This window comes from Drosophila obscura, unplaced genomic scaffold (genome assembly GCF_018151105.1).
Source record: "Drosophila obscura isolate BZ-5 IFL unplaced genomic scaffold, ASM1815110v1 contig_95, whole genome shotgun sequence".
In the NCBI taxonomy this organism is placed as follows: Eukaryota; Metazoa; Arthropoda; class Insecta; order Diptera; family Drosophilidae; genus Drosophila; species Drosophila obscura.
In genome coordinates, this window is record NW_024542889.1 from 217426 (window position 1) to 234791 (window position 17366).

Below are 17366 nucleotides of genomic sequence, written 5' to 3' on the forward strand. Positions count from 1 at the left end.
CAGGAAAGTGGTGGAAGTCCACAGTGGTGGCTTCGAGCAGGAGGAGAAATCAATTAGTGAGCCCCCCCCACACCACACACTTGGCCATTAGGTTACTTACTCTGCTCGTGGCTCGCAATTCAATAGCAATAGGATGTGAGAATTTTGGTGTTTCCATTCTATATGAATGGATATAAAATAAAACTTTTACAAACATTTTTTAAATTTAGAATTTGAATTTTTTGACGAGTGTGATATTTTTTGTTTTTAGTTGTTACTTGTTTGCTCTCTATAGCAATAATAAATTTTTGTTAGTTTCTAAGGGGACCTGGGTTTGACTTTTGAATACAAAAGCAAATGTGATCAAATATAATTCTTCAACAGCGCGTTTCCTTCTATTTAGCGATCAGTGTGGCCAGCCCATGCAAATACTTACATACCTATATACTTATATATACTGAAAAAAACGCCATGGAACTTAAATTTCTCGTTACATTTTCTTTTGTTGTCATTCTGCATTACAATTTCCACTTGAATTAAAATTCTTGTGTACATAAAACCACAAATGTTTGGAACAAATATGTCTTATCGCGTGAACGCTTTGTTCCTTTGGGTTCCTTGGGCTTCTAGCACTGACTTTGGAGCTGTACGCTAGTTTTTATATTTTTGTATTTTTAGTATTAGCGTAAAACAAAAAATGGGCACTCGCAAGAAGCTTGCCAATTGTAATTTCCATCCACGTTCGGACGAAGTCACGCAACTGGTGTGTGAATTGCTATTTTAATGCCATCGAGAAATACAGACGCACTCAGTACTTCGACGTGGAGCTGTACACAGACAGGTGAGAGAAGCGAATTGAGCGAATTTCGACTGTATATCCTTGGCTACATCTGTGTGCTGTATGCTGCATTCCAGAAAACCCCGAGCCTCACATGCAAGCAATGGGGTAGCGAAAACCCCGAGTCAGATGTTCCACGATATTTTCTCACCTTTGAAATGATGTGGCCAGTTTTTGCATCTTGCGTCTTATGCCTCAATCTCACACCTGCCTTGTTCAAGTTCGTGTTGAAGTTGTCGTGGTGGCGCGGGCACGTCTGTATTGGCATAGCAAGGAGCAGCAGGAGGAGTTCAGTAGGAAGCAGAATAATAATCAACTTGCGGATCAGACGTGAGCTGATGATAGACCTGCTGAAGAAACAAGAAGAAAGTTCTGAATTGGAGCTACAGCCAAGTGTTGGCTTCATCCCGGGCATGGTACTACGCTCTGGAAAGAAGTAAGGGACAGGAAAGTGGTGAACGTCCACAGTGGTGCCTTCGAGCAGGAGGAGAAATCAATTAGTGAGTCCCCCCCCACACCACACACTTGGCCATTAGGTTACTTACTCTGCTCGTGGCTCGCAATTCAATATCGCAATAGACGTATGAATTTTGGTGTTTCCATTCTATATGAATGGATATAAAATAAAACTTTTACAAAAATTTTTTAAATTTAGAATTTCCAATTTTTTGACGAGTGTGATATTTTTTGTTTTTAGTTGTTACTTGTTTGCTCTCTATAGCAATAATAAATTTTTGTTAGTTTCTAAGGGGACCTGGGTTTGACTTTTGAATACAAAAGCAAATGTGATCAAATATAATTCTTCAACAGCGCGTTTCCTTCTATTTAGCGATCAGTGTGGCCAGCCCATGCAAATACTTACATACCTATATACTTATATATACTGAAAAAAACGCCATGGAACTTAAATTTCTCGTTACATTTTCTTTTGTTGTCATTCTGCATTACAATTTCCACTTGAATTAAAATTCTTGTGTACATAAAACCACAAATGTTTGGAACAAATATGTCTTATCGCGTGAACGCTTTGTTCCTTTGGGTTCCTTGGGCTTCTAGCACTGACTTTGGAGCTGTACGCTAGTTTTTATATTTTTGTATTTTTAGTATTAGCGTAAAACAAAATTTCTATCGTTTTACAAATTTTAAGTATCTAACTATTGTTTCAACAAAAAATGGGCACTCGCAAGAAGCTTGCCAATTGTAATTTCCATCCACGTTTGGACGAAGTCACGCAACTGGTGTGTGAATTGCTATTTTAATGCCATCGAGAAATACAGACGCACTCAGTACTTCGACGTGGAGCTGTACACAGACAGGTGAGAGAAGCGAATTGAGCGAATTTCGACTGTATATCCTTGGCTACATCTGTGTGCTGTATGCTGCATTCCAGAAAACCCCGAGCCTCACATGCAAGCAATCGGGTAGCGAAAACCCCGAGTCAGATGTTCCACGATATTTTCTCACCTTTGAAATGATGTGGCCAGTTTTTGCATCTTGCGTCTTATGCCTCAATCTCACACCTGCCTTGTTCAAGTTCGTGTTGAAGTTGTCGTGGTGGCGCGGGCACGTCTGTATTGGCATAGCAAGGAGCAGCAGGAGGAGTTCAGTAGGAAGCAGAATAATAATCAACTTGCGGATCAGACGTGAGCTGATGATAGACCTGCTGAAGAAACAAGAAGAAAGTTCTGAATTGGAGCTACAGCCAAGTGTTGGCTTCATCCCGGGCATGGTACTACGCTCTGGAAAGAAGTTAGGGACAGGAAAGTGGTGGACGTCCACAGTGGTGCCTTCGAGCAGGAGGAGAAATCAATTAGTGAGTCCCCCCCCCACACCACACACTTGGCCATTAGGTTACTTACTCTGCTCGTGGCTCGCAATTCAATATCGCAATAGACGTGAGAATTTTGGTGTTTCCATTCTATATGAATGGATATAAAATAAAACTTTTACAAAAATTTTTTAAATTTAGAATTTCCAATTTTTTGACGAATGTGATATTTTTTGTTTTTAGTTGTTACTTGTTTGCTCTCTATAGCAATAATAAATTTTTGTTAGTTTCTAAGGGGACCTGGGTTTGACTTTTGAATACAAAAGCAAATGTGATCAAATATAATTCTTCAACAGCGCGTTTCCTTCTATTTAGCGATCAGTGTGGCCAGCCCATGCAAATACTTACATACCTATATACTTATATATACTGAAAAAAACGCCATGGAACTTAAATTTCTCGTTACATTTTCTTTTGTTGTCATTCTGCATTACAATTTCCACTTGAATTAAAATTCTTGTGTACATAAAACCACAAATGTTTGGAACAAATATGTCTTATCGCGTGAACGCTTTGTTCCTTTGGGTTCCTTGGGCTTCTAGCACTGACTTTGGAGCTGTACGCTAGTTTTTATATTTTTGTATTTTTAGTATTAGCGTAAAACAAAATTTCTATCGTTTTACAATTTATTTTAAGTATCTAACTATTGTTTCAACAAAAAATGGGCACTCGCAAGAAGCTTGCCAATTGTAATTTCCATCCACGTTCGGACGAAGTCACGCAACTGGTGTGTGAATTGCTATTTTAATGCCATCGAGAAATACAAACGCACTCAGTACTTCGACGTGGAGCTGTACACAGACAGGTGAGAGAAGCGAATTGAGCGAATTTCGACTGTATATCCTTGGCTACATCTGTGTGCTGTATGCTGCATTCCAGAAAACCCCGAGCCTCACATGCAAGCAATCGGGTAGCGAAAACCTCGAGTCAGATGTTCCACGATATTTTCTCACCTTTGAAATGATGTGGCCAGTTTTTGCATCTTGCGTCTTATGCCTCAATCTCACACCTGCCTTGTTCAAGTTCGTGTTGCAGTTGTCGTGGTGGCGCGGGCACGTCTGTATTGGCATAGCAAGGAGCAGCAGGAGGAGTTCAGTAGGAAGCAGAATAATAATCAACTTGCGGATCAGACGTGAGCTGATGATAGGCCTGCTGAAGAAACAAGAAGAAAGTTCTGAATTGGAGCTACAGCCAAGTGTTGGCTTCATCCCGGGCATGGTACTACGCTCTGGAAAGAAGTTAGGGACAGGAAAGTGGTGGACGTCCACAGTGGTGCCTTCGAGCAGGAGGAGAAATCAATTAGTGAGTCCCCCCCCCACACCACACACTTGGCCATTAGGTTACTTACTCTGCTCGTGGCTCGCAATTCAATATCGCAATAGACGTGAGAATTTTGGTGTTTCCATTCTATATGAATGGATATAAAATAAAACTTTTACAAAAATTTTTTAAATTTAGAATTTCCAATTTTTTGACGAATGTGATATTTTTTGTTTTTAGTTGTTACTTGTTTGCTCTCTATAGCAATAATAAATTTTTGTTAGTTTCTAAGGGGACCTGGGTTTGACTTTTGAATACAAAAGCAAATGTGATCAAATATAATTCTTCAACAGCGCGTTTCCTTCTATTTAGCGATCAGTGTGGCCAGCCCATGCAAATACTTACATACCTATATACTTATATATACTGAAAAAAACGCCATGGAACTTAAATTTCTCGTTACATTTTCTTTTGTTGTCATTCTGCATTACAATTTCCACTTGAATTAAAATTCTTGTGTACATAAAACCACAAATGTTTGGAACAAATATGTCTTATCGCGTGAACGCTTTGTTCCTTTGGGTTCCTTGGGCTTCTAGCACTGACTTTGGAGCTGTACGCTAGTTTTTATATTTTTGTATTTTTAGTATTAGCGTAAAACAAAATTTCTATCGTTTTACAAATTTTAAGTATCTAACTATTGTTTCAACAAAAAATGGGCACTCGCAAGAAGCTTGCCAATTGTAATTTCCATCCACGTTTGGACGAAGTCACGCAACTGGTGTGTGAATTGCTATTTTAATGCCATCGAGAAATACAGACGCACTCAGTACTTCGACGTGGAGCTGTACACAGACAGGTGAGAGAAGCGAATTGAGCGAATTTCGACTGTATATCCTTGGCTACATCTGTGTGCTGTATGCTGCATTCCAGAAAACCCCGAGCCTCACATGCAAGCAATCGGGTAGCGAAAACCCCGAGTCAGATGTTCCACGATATTTTCTCACCTTTGAAATGATGTGGCCAGTTTTTGCATCTTGCGTCTTATGCCTCAATCTCACACCTGCCTTGTTCAAGTTCGTGTTGAAGTTGTCGTGGTGGCGCGGGCACGTCTGTATTGGCATAGCAAGGAGCAGCAGGAGGAGTTCAGTAGGAAGCAGAATAATAATCAACTTGCGGATCAGACGTGAGCTGATGATAGACCTGCTGAAGAAACAAGAAGAAAGTTCTGAATTGGAGCTACAGCCAAGTGTTGGCTTCATCCCGGGCATGGTACTACGCTCTGGAAAGAAGTAAGGGACAGGAAAGTGGTGAACGTCCACAGTGGTGCCTTCGAGCAGGAGGAGAAATCAATTAGTGAGCCCCCCCCCACACCACACACTTGGCCATTAGGTTACTTACTCTGCTCGTGGCTCGCAATTCAATATCGCAATAGACGTATGAATTTTGGTGTTTCCATTCTATATGAATGGATATAAAATAAAACTTTTACAAAAATTTTTTAAATTTAGAATTTCGAATTTTTGACGAGTGTGATATTTTTTGTTTTTAGTTGTTACTTGTTTGCTCTCCATAGCAATAATAAATTTTTGTTAGTTTCTAAGGGGACCTGGGTTTGACTTTTGAATACAAAAGCAAATGTGATCAAATATAATTCTTCAACAGCGCGTTTCCTTCTATTTAGCGATCAGTGTGGCCAGCCCATGCAAATACTTACATACCTATATACTTATATATACTGAAAAAAACGCCATGGAACTTAAATTTCTCGTTACATTTTCTTTTGTTGTCATTCTGCATTACAATTTCCACTTGAATTAAAATTCTTGTGTACATAAAACCACAAATGTTTGGAACAAATATGTCTTATCGCGTGAACGCTTTGTTCCTTTGGGTTCCTTGGGCTTCTAGCACTGACTTTGGAGCTGTACGCTAGTTTTTATATTTTTGTATTTTTAGTATTAGCGTAAAACAAAATTTCTATCGTTTTACAAATTTTAAGTATCTAACTATTGTTTCAACAAAAAATGGGCACTCGCAAGAAGCTTGCCAATTGTAATTTCCATCCACGTTCGGACGAAGTCACGCAACTGGTGTGTGAATTGCTATTTTAATGCCATCGAGAAATACAGACGCACCGCAGTACTTCGACGTGGAGCTGTACACAGACAGGTGAGAGAAGCGAATTGAGCGAATTTCGACTGTATATCCTTGGCTACATCTGTGTGCTGTATGCTGCATTCCAGAAAACCCCGAGCCTCACATGCAAGCAATCGGGTAGCGAAAACCTCGAGTCAGATGTTCCACGATATTTTCTCACCTTTGAAATGATGTGGCCAGTTTTTGCATCTTGCGTCTTATGCCTCAATCTCACACCTGCCTTGTTCAAGTTCGTGTTGCAGTTGTCGTGGTGGCGCGGGCACGTCTGTATTGGCATAGCAAGGAGCAGCAGGAGGAGTTCAGTAGGAAGCAGAATAATAATCAACTTGCGGATCAGACGTGAGCTGATGATAGACCTGCTGAAGAAACAAGAAGAAAGTTCTGAATTGGAGCTACAGCCAAGTGTTGGCTTCATCCCGGGCATGGTACTACGCTCTGGAAAGAAGTAAGGGACAGGAAAGTGGTGAACGTCCACAGTGGTGCCTTCGAGCAGGAGGAGAAATCAATTAGTGAGTCCCCCCCACACCACACACTTGGCCATTAGGTTACTTACTCTGCTCGTGGCTCGCAATTCAATATCGCAATAGACGTATGAATTTTGGTGTTTCCATTCTATATGAATGGATATAAAATAAAAAACTTTTAAAAAATTTTTTAATTTAAAATTTTCATTTTTTTTGGGTTTTTTTTTTTTTTTTTTTTTTTTTTTTTTTTTTTTTTTTTTTTTTTCTTACACACATTTTTTTCACCATGAAGGATCTCTTATTATTAGTTACTATTATTTTGTTATTATTATGTTTTATTTTCATTATTAGGTTAAGTGACGGCATTTGTTAGTAGTTAAGCTATGGCATTAATCAAAATTAGTTTAAGTACTTGCTCGGTCGTGACTTAGATGGGAGGGAAAAGCACAGTGATCGCTCGGGCATCACTGATAACACTGATAAAAGCTCCAGAGTTGAGACATGAACCTCAACCAACCAACATCAGTACAGAGTGGAGACATGAACCTCAACCAACCAACATCAGTACAGAGTGGAGACATGAACCTCAACCAACCAACATCTGTACAGAGAGAGCGGGAGAGCAGAGAGCGAAAGCTCTACCACCAGCATCAGCAGAGAGAGCGGGAGAGCAGAGAGCGAAAGCTCAATCACCAGCACCACAAGGGTGGGTTTATAAGATCGCAAGCACATGGAAAACGAGAGATATATTCCAGACCAGCGAGCTGAACGGACGTGCCAGTGGAAGCAGCCAAGAAGACGAAGAAGAAGACAGATATTGACGGCGAGCTAGGAAAGGGTGAGCAAGTCTCACCGTCGTGAGGAAGAGGGCGGGCGAGCGGTGCGGTTAGGCAGGAGAAGAGGAAGAAGAGATAAAATAAAAATGGAACTTAAATAACTACCAGCGCGTCTTCATCTGTCGATCGGTGCGTGTTTCCTCCCCTTGCCCTGTAGGTTTTCCAGAGGTGCCGCCCGGCGACTGCCCAGGCATCCTCTGTCGATCTGTGCGTGTTTTCCCCCCCTTACCCTATAGTTTCCCGGGGTGCCGCCCGGCGACTGCCCAGGCATCCTCTGGCGATCTATGGCTGTTTCCCTTCCCCCGCAGACCTGTACCTTCCCCGAAGTGCCGCCCGGCGACTGCCAAGGTATCTTTGGGAGGGTCTCTGCGCCTACCCTTCTTCCCCTTACCCTGTAGTTTCCCGGGGGTGCCGCCCGGCGACTGCCCAGGCATCCTCTGGCTATCTATGGCTGTCTCCCTTCCCCCCGCAGACCTGTACCTCCCCCGAAGTGCCGCCCGGCGACTGCCCAGGTATCTTTGGGAGGGTCTCTGCGCCTACTCTCCTTCCCCTTGCCCTATAGTTTCCCGGGGGTGCCGCCCGGCGACTGCCCAGGCATCCTCTGGCTATCTATGGCTGTCTCCCTTCCCCCCGCAGACCTGTACCTTCCCCGAAGTGCCGCCCGGCGACTGCCCAGGTATCTTTGGGAGGGTCTCTGCGCCTACTCTCCTTCCCCCTGCCCTATAGTTTCCCGGGGGTGCCGCCCGGCGACTGCCCAGGCATCCTCTGCCTATCTATGGCTGTCTCCCTTCCCCCCGCAGACCTGTACCTTCCCCGAAGTGCCGCCCGGCGACTGCCCAGGTATCTTTGGGATGGTCTCTGCGCCTACTCTCCTTCCCCTTGCCCTGTAGTTTCCCCGAGGTGTCGCCCGGCGACTGCCCAGGCATCCTCTGGCGATCTATGGCTGTTTCCCTTCCCCCGCAGACCTGTACCTTCCCCGAAGTGCCGCCCGGCGACTGCCCAGGTATCTCTGGGAGGGTCTCTGCGCCTACTCTCCTTCCCCTTGCCCTGTAGCTTCCCTTAGGTGCCGCCCGGCGACTGCCCAGGCACTCTACAGAAGATCGCGACCGTTCTACCCCCCTTTCGCACGTTTCCCTTGGCCTTGGCATCCCCGAGACGAAATCTCCGTCCCATGGCCACTCATGACTCGGAGTCCCGGCAAATTATAAATATGGCTGTAATTTCGACCCTGGCTTGACTGAGAGTTATACCCCAGCCTAGATCGCGTCCTTACAGATGGCGCCCGAGCAGGGACTCCGAGACTTCCGAGGTGTTTTGAGTGGCCAAGGGGTGTGTTAGTGAGCTAGAAGGGAAAGAACGGGGGGTTCCAGCCAGTTGAATCAGGTTCTTCCAGTGGCCGCGTGGCAGTCATGCCAGCGTGCCGGACGCGCAGCGGCGGGGTCGGTCGACGTTGATAGGAGTAGAATGATTGTATTGTCGCTGTCGTTGCTAACCGCACTTGCCCAAATTTTCACGTACGGCCGAGCCTGGCTTCCCTAACCTCTCGAGGCGCAGTCAGCAGCAGAGGCGCAGTCAACAGCAGAGGCGCAGTCAGCAGCAGAAACACAGTCAGCAGCAGAGACACAGTCAGCGGCAGAAACGCAGCCAGCGGCAGAGACGTAGTCAGCGGCCGGGCTATATATTTCGGACACCGAGCCAGAGCCGGCAGTCGTAAGCAGCCTCAACTGGAGACACAACGCACACGGGACTAAAAGACCATCGATCACGAGCACAAGGAGCAGCGACGACCAGGATCACCAGCAGACCAGCAACGATCAGGATAGCCGGCAAGTCAGTAAGCAGCCTCAACTGGAGACACAACGCACACGGGACCAAAGAGTATCGATCACGAGCACAAGGAGCAGCGACGACCAGGATCACCAGCAGACCAGCAACGGGCAGTCAGTAAGCAGCCTCAACTGGAGACACAACGCACACGGGACCAAAGAGTATCGATCACGAGCACAAGGAGCAGCGACGACCAGGATCACCAGCAGACCAGCAACGGGCAGTCAGTAAGCAGCCTCAACTGGAGACACAACGCACACGGGACCAAAGAGTATCGATCACGAGCACAAGGAGCAGCGACGACCAGGATCACCAACAGACCATCAACGATCAGGATAGCCGGCAGTCAGTAAGCAGCCCCAACTGGAGACACAACGCACACGGGACTAAAAGACCATCGATCATGAATACAAGGAGCAGCGATTACAAAGGTCAGATGGGTTTGCAGTGGATTTCCTATGGGACATCAAGGCCATAATACAATGCGGGCGAGCATAGTTACCGTTGACTCGGGAAACCAGCCCGTTACAGCCGACAACGACGCGCACCGTGACCTTCCGTGACGACCCTTAACCACTCAAACCTTCTATAGCTAATGCTAGTTCCTGTACCAACTCCACAACTACCACTAGGACAATGACTACGACACAATTGGACCATTCTACGCCAAGCAACGCTCAAGCCAGACCCCGCAGCACAGACACAACAGGATTCGACCAAGCCAGACACAAGAATCACGGAACTTCGACGGAGACGACTGCGACACCGCTGGATGCACCCAGGGCCAGTCCGTCTGCCAGCAACGCAATGCCAGACACACACAGGAATCACGGAACTTCGACGGAGACGACTGCGACACCGCTGGATGCACCCAGGGCCAGTCCGTCTGCCAGCAACGCAATGCCAGACACACACAGGAATCCGGGAACTTCGACGGAGACGACTGCGACACCGCTGGATGCACCCAGGGCCAGTCCATCTGCCAGCAACGCAATGCCAGACACACACAGGAATCCGGGAACTTCGACGGAGACGACTGCGACACCGCTGGATGCACCCAGGGCCAGTCCATCTGCCAGCAACGCAATGCCAGACACACACAGGAATCCGGGAACTTCGACGGAGACGACTGCGACACCGCTGGATGCACCCAGGGCCAGTCCGTCTGCCAGCAACGCAATGCCAGACACACACAGGAATCCGGGAACTTCGACGGAGACGACTGCGACACCGCTGGATGCACCCAGGGCCAGTCCGTCTGCCAGCAACGCAATGCCAGACACACACAAGAATCACGGAACTTCGACGGAGACGACTGCGACACCGCTGGATGCACCCAGGGCCAGTCCGTCTACCGACAAATCAACGTCAGACGTAAGCAGGAGCAACGGGACTGCGGGGAAGACAACTACGACACCGCTGGGCACTCCCAGGGCTAGTTCATACACCCACCAGTCCAATTTACACAACGCCAGGAACTTTGAAACTTCAGCGAAGGCGGCTGCGACACCGCTGGAAACTACCAGGGCCAGTCGACCTACTCCGAAGACAATGCACGACGAACCAACTGAGACGACACCGAAGACACCAGCATGATCACCGATACACAAGGGCCACTTGCGGTAGCGCGCTGTCGTAACGTCTTCGCCCCAAAAGGGCAAATCCATAAGCCGTAAGCTGTCATACGTATATATCCCCTTAAGGGATTAGATTAAGAACCAATGTATTAACCTTCTCACCAGCACCGCTCAAGCAGGATCGGGGGAGGGTACCAATTTCATTCATATAAGACAGGCAGGTAGTAACCGCTAGGGGTTTACTCCTTAGGCGGACGAACATGAAGCGTCGACATAACGAGAGAGCGGGCCGACCCCTAGAAGCACGTGGCGACACAACCAGGCGTTCCAACGGAGGGCAACAAGCAAGGGGCAGGACGGCCAAAACGACGCGGGACAACGCTACAACAACCAGTCGTGGCTACACCCCATATGGGCCATCGGGCTATCCGATGCCAGATTGCTTTCGGACGGAGCAAGAAGCCTTCGCCGACTACCAGCGAATCCCCCGGGACCAACGATTGGCCGCCGTATCAGAATGGCTTGAGCAACAGCAGCCAGTGGTCCATAACGCAGAGGCAGAGAAAGGAGAGCAGGTTGACGACCGCTCCGCGACAGCTGGGGGCCGACGACCAACCACAGTCCACGAAGATCAAGACACGACCCCGCGTGGCCAGGGCCGTCTGGTTTCGACCCTCTCGGATGTCGAAAATACGCCAACACGCAACGCTACCTCAAGTTGCAGCCCCGTTACCTCACCCCAGCCAGCCGATTGGGAACCCGACGGTTGGAGATTATGGGACCTAGTGAGCCCTCAACCGGATGACCCGCCCGGGAACGAGGAAGTAGTCGCAGGTCCCCGAGAGGAAGGTCCCCACTACTGGGATATATCCGAGTGTAGCGAGCAGGAAGCAGAGGCAGAAGAAGAGAGAGAGCCCGACGGCCGCTTCGCGACTAATGGCGTCCGACTACCCCCCAATCACAACGTCGCCGCCTTGAACCGTCGTTTGTTCGGGGCCTATGGTCCCGCTGTCGACGACGAAAACGTGACCACGGACACCGATGATCAGGACACGATCCTACGTAGCCAAGGCAGTCCGGTTTCCACCCTGATGGGCGCGATCGACTCTGGCTACCAAGGAAGCACCGTTGCCCCAAGTGACAGTACCGTCACCTCGCCCCTGCCAGTCGATTGGGAATTCCCTCTTTGGGCAGAATGGGACCTGGTGAACCCCTGGCAGGCCGAATTCGGTGGAGAGAGAGCAGTCACAGAGCCCCAGGAAGAAGGCTCCCGCTACGCGGCCACAGCCGGACACAGCGACCCGGGAAAAGAAGCGGAGCTTCGTTACGACGCACCATCGCCGGAGTCTGACGTAGTGTCACTGATGAGCCTGAGCTTCGCACCCCAAGGTGACGCTCCTTTGCTACCGCCAACCAGTGACACTCCCCCACCCGTAGCCCAAGAAGAGCTATTACCACCACTTTTCGGAGAAGAGCCGGCAGAATCGGACTGCAGCCTTCCACTGTCGTTCGAGGAACATGCCGACTTACTGCAGCTAGTTCGACTCCACCCGGGAGAAGCGGTGGTACAGGACGAGGCAGGCTGGGCAGAAGCACCAGTGGAGTGGCGGATCAACACGCCGGACCGCCAGTTGCCCTTAGACCTGATCAGCAACATCACGGTCTATCTGCGCAAGGCCACGGCCCGGTCAGGGGTAAGGCGACTGGAGGTACACGACGGACACTGCTTCCGCATCAAAATAACGCGCCGCCACGCTGTCACCGTTACTATTCGGACCCCCCGAAGTGAGGAGGGCGTGTGAAGGAGCAGACGCTCCCCCACATTATTTTTCACCATGAAGGATCTCTTATTATTAGTTACTATTATTTTGTTATTATTATGTTTTATTTTCATTATTAGGTTAAGTGACGGCATTTGTTAGTAGTTAAGCTATGGCATTAATCAAAATTAGTTTAAGTACTTGCTCGGTCGTGACTTAGATGGGAGGGAAAAGCACAGTGATCGCTCGGGCATCACTGATAACACTGATAAAAGCTCCAGAGTTGAGACATGAACCTCAACCAACCAACATCAGTACAGAGTGGAGACATGAACCTCAACCAACCAACATCAGTACAGAGTGGAGACATGAACCTCAACCAACCAACATCTGTACAGAGAGAGCGGGAGAGCAGAGAGCGAAAGCTCTACCACCAGCATCAGCAGAGAGAGCGGGAGAGCAGAGAGCGAAAGCTCAATCACCAGCACCACAAGGGTGGGTTTATAAGATCGCAAGCACATGGAAAACGAGATATATATTCCAGACCAGCGAGCTGAACGGACGTGCCAGTGGAAGCAGCCAAGAAGACGAAGAAGAAGACAGATATTGACGGCGAGCTAGGAAAGGGTGAGCAAGTCTCACCGTCGTGAGGAAGAGGGCGGGCGAGCGGTGCGGTTAGGCAGGAGAAGAGGAAGAAGAGATAAAATAAAAATGGAACTTAAATAACTACCAGCGCGTCTTCATCTGTCGATCGGTGCGTGTTTCCTCCCCTTGCCCTGTAGGTTTTCCAGAGGTGCCGCCCGGCGACTGCCCAGGCATCCTCTGTCGATCTGTGCGTGTTTTCCCCCCCTTACCCTATAGTTTCCCGGGGTGCCGCCCGGCGACTGCCCAGGCATCCTCTGGCGATCTATGGCTGTTTCCCTTCCCCCGCAGACCTGTACCTTCCCCGAAGTGCCGCCCGGCGACTGCCAAGGTATCTTTGGGAGGGTCTCTGCGCCTACCCTTCTTCCCCTTACCCTGTAGTTTCCCGGGGGTGCCGCCCGGCGACTGCCCAGGCATCCTCTGGCTATCTATGGCTGTCTCCCTTCCCCCCGCAGACCTGTACCTCCCCCGAAGTGCCGCCCGGCGACTGCCCAGGTATCTTTGGGAGGGTCTCTGCGCCTACTCTCCTTCCCCTTGCCCTATAGTTTCCCGGGGGTGCCGCCCGGCGACTGCCCAGGCATCCTCTGGCTATCTATGGCTGTCTCCCTTCCCCCCGCAGACCTGTACCTTCCCCGAAGTGCCGCCCGGCGACTGCCCAGGTATCTTTGGGAGGGTCTCTGCGCCTACTCTCCTTCCCCTTGCCCTATAGTTTCCCGGGGGTGCCGCCCGGCGACTGCCCAGGCATCCTCTGGCTATCTATGGCTGTCTCCCTTCCCCCGCAGACCTGTACCTTCCCCGAAGTGCCGCCCGGCGACTGCCCAGGTATCTTTGGGATGGCTCTGCGCCTACTCTCCTTCCCCTTGCCCTGTAGTTTCCCCGAGGTGTCGCCCGGCGACTGCCCAGGCATCCTCTGGCGATCTATGGCTGTTTCCCTTCCCCCGCAGACCTGTACCTTCCCCGAAGTGCCGCCCGGCGACTGCCCAGGTATCTCTGGGAGGGTCTCTGCGCCTACTCTCCTTCCCCTTGCCCTGTAGCTTCCCTTAGGTGCCGCCCGGCGACTGCCCAGGCACTCTACAGAAGATCGCGACCGTTCTACCCCCCTTTCGCACGTTTCCCTTGGCCTTGGCATCCCCGAGACGAAATCTCCGTCCCATGGCCACTCATGACTCGGAGTCCCGGCAAATTATAAATATGGCTGTAATTTACCCTGGCTTGACTAAACCCCAGCGCAAAATGAAGCCTTGTTCCTTATGAATTTTTTGGGTTTTCTAAGGCCTCTACGCTAGTTTTTATATTTTTGTATTTTTAGTGTAAAACAAAAAAAAATTTCTACCGTTTTACAAATTTTAAGTATCTAACTATTGTTTCAACAAAAAATGGGCACTCGCAAGAAGCTTGCCAATTGTAATTTCCATCCACGTTCGGACGAAGTCACGCAACTGGTGTGTGAATTGCTATTTTAATGCCATCGAGAAATACAGACGCACTCAGTACTTCGACGTGGAGCTGTACACAGACAGGTGAGAGAAGCGAATTGAGCGAATTTCGACTGTATATCCTTGGCTACATCTGTGTGCTGTATGCTGCATTCCAGAAAACCCCGAGCCTCACATGCAAGCAATCGGGTAGCGAAAACCTCGAGTCAGATGTTCCACGATATTTTCTCACCTTTGAAATGATGTGGCCAGTTTTTGCATCTTGCGTCTTATGCCTCAATCTCACACCTGCCTTGTTCAAGTTCGTGTTGCAGTTGTCGTGGTGGCGCGGGCACGTCTGTATTGGCATAGCAAGGAGCAGCAGGAGGAGTTCAGTAGGAAGCAGAATAATAATCAACTTGCGGATCAGACGTGAGCTGATGATAGACCTGCTGAAGAAACAAGAAGAAAGTTCTGAATTGGAGCTACAGCCAAGTGTTGGCTTCATCCCGGGCATGGTACTACGCTCTGGAAAGAAGTAAGGGACAGGAAAGTGGTGAACGTCCACAGTGGTGCCTTCGAGCAGGAGGAGAAATCAATTAGTGAGTCCCCCCCCACACCACACACTTGGCCATTAGGTTACTTACTCTGCTCGTGGCTCGCAATTCAATATCGCAATAGACGTATGAATTTTGGTGTTTCCATTCTATATGAATGGATATAAAATAAAACTTTTACAAAAATTTTTTAAATTTAGAATTTCCAATTTTTTGACGAGTGTGATATTTTTTGTTTTTAGTTGTTACTTGTTTGCTCTCTATAGCAATTGTGAAGGAGCAGACGCTCCCCCACATTATTTTTCACCATGAAGGATCTCTTATTATTAGTTACTATTATTTTTGTTATTATTATGTTTTATTTTCATTATTAGGTTAAGTGACGGCATTTGTTAGTAGTTAAGCTATGGCATTAATCAAAATTAGTTTAAGTACTTGCTCGGTCGTGACTTAGATGGGAGGGAAAAGCACAGTGATCGCTCGGGCATCACTGATAGCACTGATAAAAGCTCCAGAGTTGAGACATGAACCTCAACCAACCAACATCAGTACAGAGTGGAGACACGAACCTCAACCAACTAACATCTGTACAGAGAGAGCGGGAGAGCAGAGAGCGAAAGCTCTACCACCAGCATCAGCAGAGAGAGCGGGAGAGCAGAGAGCGAAAGCTCTACCACCAGCATCAGCAGAGAGAGCGGGAGAGCTGAGAGCGAAAGCTCAATCACCAGCACCACAAGGGTGGGTTTATAAGATCGCAAGCACATGGAAAACGGGGGAGATATATTCCAGACCAGCGAGCTGAACGGACGTGCCAGTGGAAGCAGCCAAGAAGACAAAGAAGAAGACAGATTTTGACGGCGAGCTAGGAAAGGGTGAGCAAGTCTCACCGTCGTGAGGAAGAGGGCTGGCGAGCGGTGCGGTTAGGCAGGAGAAGAGGAAGAAGAAGAAGAAGAGATAAAATAAAAATGGAACTTAAATAACTACCAGCGCGTCTTCATCTGTCGATCGGTGCGTGTTTCCCCCCCTTGCCCAGTAGTTTTCCAGAGGTGCCGCCCGGCGATTGCCCAGGCATCCTCTGTCGATCTGTGCATGTTTTCCTTCCCCTTACCCTATAGTTTCCCTGGGGGTGCCGCCCGGCGACTGCCCAGGCATCCTCTGGCTATCTATAGCTGTCTGCCTTCCCCCCGCAGACCTGTACCCTCACCGAAATGCCGCCCGGCGACTGCCCAGGTATCTTTGGGAGGGTCTCTGCGCCTACTCTCCTTCCCCTTACCCTATAGTTTTCCAGGGGTGCCGCCCGGCGACTGCCCAGGCATCCTCTGGCTATCTATGGCTGTCTCCCTTCCCCCCCGCAGACCTATACCTTCCCCGAAATGCCGGCCGGCGACTGCCCAGGTATCTTTGGGAGGGTCTCTGCGCCTACTCTCCTTCCCCTTACCCTATAGTTTCCCGGGGGTGCCGCCCGGCGACTGCCCAGGCATCCTCTGGCTATCTATGGCTGTCTCCCTTCCCCCCGCAGACCTGCACCTTCCCCGAAGTGCCACCCGGCGACTGCCCAGGTATCTTTGGGAGGGTCCCTGCGCCTGCTCTCCTTCCCCTTGCCCTGTACCTTCCCCGAAGTGCCGCCCGGCGACTGCCCAGGTATCTTTGGGAGGGTCTCTGCGCCTACTCTCCTTCCCCTTGCCCTGTAGCTTCCCTTAGGTGCCGCCCGGCGACTGCCCAGGCACTCTACAGAAGATCTCGACCGTTCTACCCCCCTTTCGCACGTTTCCCTTGGCCTTGGCATCCCCGAGACGAAATCTCCGTCCCATGGCCACTCATGACTCGGAGTCCCGGCAAATTATAAATATGGCTGTAATTTCGACCCTGGCTTGACTGAGAGTTATACCCCAGCCTAGATCGCATCCTTACAGATGGCGCCCGAGCAGGGACTCCGAGACTTCCGAGGTGTTTTGAGTGGCCAAGGGGTGTGTTATTGAGCTAGAAGGGAAAGAACGGGGGGTTCCAGCCAGTTGAATCAGGTTCTTCCAGTGGCCGCGTGGCAGTCATGCCAGCGTGCCGGACGCGCAGCGGCGGGGTCGGTCGACGTTGATAGGAGTAGAATGATTGTATTGTCGCTGTCGTTGCTAACCGCACTTGCCCAAATTTTCACGTACGGCCGAGCCTGGCTTCCCTAACCTCTCGAGGCGCAGTCAGCAGCAGAGGCGCAGTCAGCAGCAGAGG

The 17366-nt window shown here is 49.3% G+C and overlaps 6 long non-coding RNA genes across 6 annotated transcripts; all 6 read right to left on the reverse strand.

The window, feature by feature from the left end:
* Positions 1 to 1028: 1028 nt before the first annotated feature.
* On the reverse strand, positions 1029 to 1865 carry LOC121405416. Its single transcript, XR_005968556.1, has 2 exons — positions 1363 to 1865; positions 1029 to 1167 (listed from the first exon to the last, which is right to left on the reverse strand). It is a non-coding gene; the product is annotated as an uncharacterized LOC121405416 (long non-coding RNA).
* A 476-nt stretch (positions 1866 to 2341) lies between these two features.
* LOC121405414 lies at positions 2342 to 3178 on the reverse strand. Its single transcript, XR_005968553.1, has 2 exons — positions 2677 to 3178; positions 2342 to 2480 (listed from the first exon to the last, which is right to left on the reverse strand). It is a non-coding gene; the product is annotated as an uncharacterized LOC121405414 (long non-coding RNA).
* A 249-nt stretch (positions 3179 to 3427) lies between these two features.
* Positions 3428 to 4496, reverse strand: LOC121405405. Its single transcript, XR_005968546.1, has 2 exons — positions 3994 to 4496; positions 3428 to 3794 (listed from the first exon to the last, which is right to left on the reverse strand). It is a non-coding gene; the product is annotated as an uncharacterized LOC121405405 (long non-coding RNA).
* A 476-nt stretch (positions 4497 to 4972) lies between these two features.
* On the reverse strand, positions 4973 to 5808 carry LOC121405403. The gene is made up of 2 exons (XR_005968544.1): positions 5307 to 5808; positions 4973 to 5111 (listed from the first exon to the last, which is right to left on the reverse strand). It is a non-coding gene; the product is annotated as an uncharacterized LOC121405403 (long non-coding RNA).
* Positions 5809 to 6363: 555 nt separating this feature from the next.
* On the reverse strand, positions 6364 to 6719 carry LOC121405406. The gene is made up of 2 exons (XR_005968547.1): positions 6619 to 6719; positions 6364 to 6424 (listed from the first exon to the last, which is right to left on the reverse strand). It is a non-coding gene; the product is annotated as an uncharacterized LOC121405406 (long non-coding RNA).
* Positions 6720 to 14977: 8258 nt separating this feature from the next.
* LOC121405404 lies at positions 14978 to 15407 on the reverse strand. The gene is made up of 2 exons (XR_005968545.1): positions 15234 to 15407; positions 14978 to 15038 (listed from the first exon to the last, which is right to left on the reverse strand). It is a non-coding gene; the product is annotated as an uncharacterized LOC121405404 (long non-coding RNA).
* Positions 15408 to 17366: the final 1959 nt, after the last annotated feature.